The sequence below is a fragment of the Balaenoptera borealis genome, assembly GCF_965194805.1.
Source record: "Balaenoptera borealis genome assembly, chromosome: 4".
Classification (NCBI taxonomy): Eukaryota; Metazoa; Chordata; class Mammalia; order Artiodactyla; family Balaenopteridae; genus Balaenoptera; species Balaenoptera borealis.
Window position 1 is genome coordinate 141,944,272 of NC_138861.1, and position 5,080 is coordinate 141,949,351.

General features: G+C 37.1%; 1 long non-coding RNA gene across 1 annotated transcript; it reads left to right on the top strand.

The window, feature by feature from the left end:
- Nucleotides 1-6: 6 nt before the first annotated feature.
- Nucleotides 7-4,789, top strand: LOC309627690. The gene is made up of 3 exons (XR_014243917.1): nt 7-223; nt 305-341; nt 2,808-4,789. It is a non-coding gene; the product is annotated as an uncharacterized lncRNA (long non-coding RNA).
- The last annotated feature ends 291 nt before the right edge of the window (nt 4,790-5,080 follow it).

The following is a 5,080-nucleotide window of genomic DNA, read 5'->3' on the forward strand; positions in this document are numbered from 1 at the left end:
CAGTCGAATTTCCGCCGTCTTGAGCCTAGTGAGTTCTAAGCAGTTTCTATCGAATCCTGTTCTTAATGGTTGTTTCATTCTTTTAATGGTTATACCCTCCTCCCTTCCTTCCTGTCTCAGAAGCAATGCCTTCCCAAGGCTCTTCCTCTGCTTCTGTACGTTTTTAAACTCTTTCATTTGATTTCCTATAAGCCAGTGCTCAAATGAGAATTTCTTCAGTCAGGTGAGTGCCTTGCTTTCTGGAGATATTTTTGTGTTTCCTAACTTTGCTTGTACCCATTTCCTGCTCCTGTTTTTCACACAGCTTCCACCGAGCTTCCAGCTGACGCTGCTGATTTCAGGTATTTATTTACCAACTTTACATGTAAATAATTGAGATTTTAGGCTTGTTTCATTTCTCTTTATGCTGTAGCCAGGGTATTATATAGTTTTATTTGCCTTCTTACTTATTTGCTTTTTTTGCTTATCTGCATAATTGTTGGAAAAGATGTGGGAATAGATATGTAAGATGCTGCAATTACTTTATTGAAATCTCTCACGTTAAATGTTAATCTATTGATAAATTTGTGTATCAGTATAAGATTTCACATTATTTTCAACTTTATTTTATGCAGAATCATCTTATTCAGGAAATAATTATTTTAACATATGTAAGTTTAGTCTTATGGCTGTTTCAAGTAATGGGCCAATTAGAATTTATTTATTTGATAAAGAAAATAGCATCTTATTTATTCCTGAAAATGCAATGAGCACATTTGGAAGAGAAAGATTTCAGTATATAGCTTCTCTCTTACTTTATTAGTAAGTATAACTAATATAGCATATCATAATCAAGTCTATTTATATTTCTACAGATTTATTAATCTTTATTATAAACAGAAATTTTGAAAGTGACGAGATACCTTTTTTTTTTTTTAGTTCTCTCTAAATTTCTGACTATCTCTTTCCAAGGAGAAAAAACAAATAAATGCATTTCTCTGACACATTCTTATTCATTACACAAAATCATTCAAGCTGCAAATAAATTAGTCTAATGTTATTACTCAATACACTCACAGTGTATCACAGAAAGTATTGGGGTTTGCTGCTTTTCTTCTTTCTGCCCCATTCTCCCCTTCTAAGGAAACTAGCCTTGCCCTGCTTGAAAACTCTGGAGCGCCTCTCCTGAGGCAGTTGCCTTCCAATGGACCACCCATTCTCTTCAATATTCACTTAATCTCCTCATTGCCTCCAGGCTCATGACTAGAGGTCAAATACCTGTGTGACTAGAGGTAAGAGAAGAATTACAAGGTCTTCCCAGGGAGAAATAGTGAATAAAATATATGTGTTCCATGATCTTAGCAATTTATATCTTGCAAGGATATAGAGAAGCAGTTGTGCAGTGTAATAAAACAGAACGTGGCCAATATAACTATTAAAAAATTTTTTTTCTAGAGTGGATGAGTAGGCATTCACATTTGAATGATTGCAATTGAAAATGAAGGCCTTGCAAAACTTTCCAAATTCAAATGAATTCACAGGTCCAAAGCTCTTTGAAAGATAGCCTAGTTTCAATTAAAAAAAAAATCTGGCTCTGTTGACATAAATATATACTGTAAATCTTTCTTTAAGCCTTTCTCAGAGGGACTTAGCAGATACCAGTTGACTTTGTACTGGGGAAATGTAAATATCCATGCTTTGGGGGGATTATTAGACACTGGCTCTCTGGGTTGACACTGGATGGTCCATACCTCAGCATATGTCCCAATGATCATCTGGTGATCCAGAAGTTTTAGAGTTCTCATGTTTAGGGTAGGCCCATTAGAGTCACACATTAACCCTCTGCTTTTCCGCTAGTTCCTAGGAGGGATTATAAACAACAGTGAGTATAACGCCCAGCACACTGAGTGTTTTATTTTAATTATTGTTAGGAAGAGTCATTTGAAGACCCCTGGCCCTGACCCTTCCTATCAGAGAAGTAGAGCAAAAGCAATACTATATTCAGTATTTGAGGGTGATGATATCTACTACGTTGCTGGTTAGCTGGAAGATGGCTGTGGATCATCTTAAAGTTAATGAATGATAAATCAGGCTGCAACCACTATTCCAGTTTAGGTACCTAGGAGCAAATGAATATGGGCTATTGAATTGGCAATTACATCACTCTCCATATACATTAGCAAGGACTTCAGAAGTAGCTTACATTACCTGAAAGGGAAAGAAGTAGATCTTCATGATATTAATTTAGGACTATGTCAACTATTCTAGTCTGTCAAAATATGGTGCATGGAGTAATTGACTGTGTAGACAACCCATTAAACATCACTCTCGCCAACTCCATTAATGACGTCATGATATTTTGATGTGGTGAGCAGGGGTAGTAAATAACGGAGATAATTTAGCAAAGCACATATATGCCTAAGGGTGAAAGTTAAAACCTCGAAATTTAGGAGTTTTCTCCAAAGTGAGATTCCATTTAATGGTCAGGTGCAGTGCTTCTCAATCCCAAAGGTGCATGCACACAAATCATCTGAGGATTTTGTTAACATACATATTGTGATTCAATAAGTCTCAGTAGGGCTTGGGATACTGCATTATTCACAAGCTTCTAGATCATGCTGGTGCTGCTTTTGGTGAACCCTACTTTAAGGAGGAAGGGGCCAGATTCTAAATTTGAAAATAACTTGCGGCATCTTGCACCAGTTACCAATGAGAAGTGCAATGATAGTTAAGGAAGCCTGTCAAGATTTTGGAAGCAAAAGGTATCATATCTAGGTGGGCTTCTTCAAACCATTCACCCAGTAACTTGAGAGGTTTCTGATTTCTAGGGGTGTCAAAAAAAATCAGAGAAGTTGTGTAGCAGGTCCAGGCTGCGGTGCAGGCTTCCTGTCACCTAGACCTTAAGTGCAGCGCGTCCCATGGTGTCCTGCATGTCTCTGGTGAGTACAGAGCAGCAATCAGCGCCTCAGAAAAGAATCACAGCACACAACACAGGAGTTTTCATATAATTTGTTCCTCTGCTGATAAATAATCTCCTTAGGTCTCATTCCAAGGACTTGTTAGTGACTTAATAATTTATCTGGGACTCCTAATGGTACTTGATCAAAGCGCCTCTTATGAACTGATTTCTTTCTTTTCCACAAAGCTGGATACGAATAGCATCTCTACATTGTGAAACGGTGGTGAGGTTGTGCACAAACAGGGTTTAAACAAGTTTTGAGCAGATGACTCAGACTCTCACAACGCCTCCTACTGGTGCACAGCCGCCCTTGTCTTTTCCCACACTACTGCCTCATGAACTATTCACTGTAAACAGTTGAGAGAAATGAAATATTTCACGGGTCAGTATGCATTCCTGCCATGGGGTGGAAATGGACTGCTACTGCACTTCAGCCCCTCTCATGGCTGGCCCTGAAGGATAATGGTAAAGGAAAACACTTCTGTAGGCAGAATTTTCGCAGGTCATCCAGTTATGCATTTCATGTGGAAGGAGAAATGACTAGAGTTTAAAATTTGTACTAAATAATGTGCAAGGCCCATTGATTTGGCTAGTTGGTAAGGGACTAGAAAGAAAATGATTTTAAGATTTGACAACAGGATATGATGAAAGGCTACGTGGTTGGGTTTCTCAGAATGAGCACCAAGTGTGCAGAGATGTGTGGCCCTTGTGAAAGTTCACATACATTTCTCCATTACAGAGGGATCCATCAATAGTCAGGTGGTCAATATGATTCATCTTTTGGATATTGGCCTGCTTTTATTGTCAGCCTTCCTGGTGTTTATACAATGAATCCATGTACAAAGTGGCCACAGTAGCAGAGTTTGAGGTCAGACATGAGCTCAACAAACAGGATTTGCAAAACAACAAACAAAATGTGGTTTACTGTCGTGGCTGAATGCCAAACTTGCAAAAAGCAGAAGCTGAGTCTATGCTCTATTATGGCACCATTCTCCAGTGAGGATCATTCACCCACCTGGTGGAAAGGTGATTATGTTGAACTCTTTCCACTGGTGTCTTCCATCATGCAAGAGGCAATAATTTGTCCTCTCTATGATAGACATTTTTCCAGTAAGGATTTTCATGCCCTGATGGCAATGATTCTGCCAGCATTGCCATATAAGGCCTATTGAATGCCTTGTTCATTGTCATGATATTCTGTACATGTTCCCCAAAAAAGAACAGATTTTATAGCAAAAGAAGGATAGCAGTGTGCTTATGCCCATGGAATTCACTGCCCACACAACACATTTTAATACTCAGTCATTTAAGTCACACTGAAGTGAATGGAAATGAGAAAGCTTCATAGTTAAAGGTATCATACAAAGAGATTGGAATGAGAAAAACAAACAAAACCTGAAGATCTGCCTTTTTTTTGCAAATGTACCCCAAAGTTGTAATCAGTTCATTGACATTTTATTCTCAAATTACCAGTATTACAAAAAAAAAAAAATCTTTCAGGATTATTCGTGTTTATTTGGGTTAATTTTACATGTATTTACTTCATGTCTAATTAATTTCACAAGAAAATTAGACCAGGCTAAGATGTTGTGGTTACAAGGTGAACCTCTGAAGTGCGAAACATACAGATCTGTGAACTCAAGTTCTCTTAATTACTGACAGCACATAAGAGCAAAATGCAGTTTGTTATGTATATTAATTATTTTACATCTGCGAATATCTCTTTAGGATTCAACTGTGGAGATACTCAGTGAGGTAATTTATTCCATTCATTAAGTCATTTAAAATATTTTTGTAATGTCCACATTGAGGCAGTATTTTGCTCAATGTTGAGTATATAAATTAATACAAAGTATTAAGCTCAAATTTATTACCTTGACTTTTATTTCCTAGTCACCACTCTTCTCAAATGTAGTTCGCTGACAGTATTGTCAGTATTTTCTAGAATTATAAGTATCAATACCACAATAAGCACAGGCAGCTGTAAAACACTGATCCAAAAAATATAGTTAGCTGGTAATCAATAACAAAATTAGAGGCCAAATATACATAAGAATCTCACTATCATCCTTTTTCTGTACTATATTAAGATATTTGCCCTTTAAAGATATTTAAAATGTATTGTTTTACATTATGTTTCAC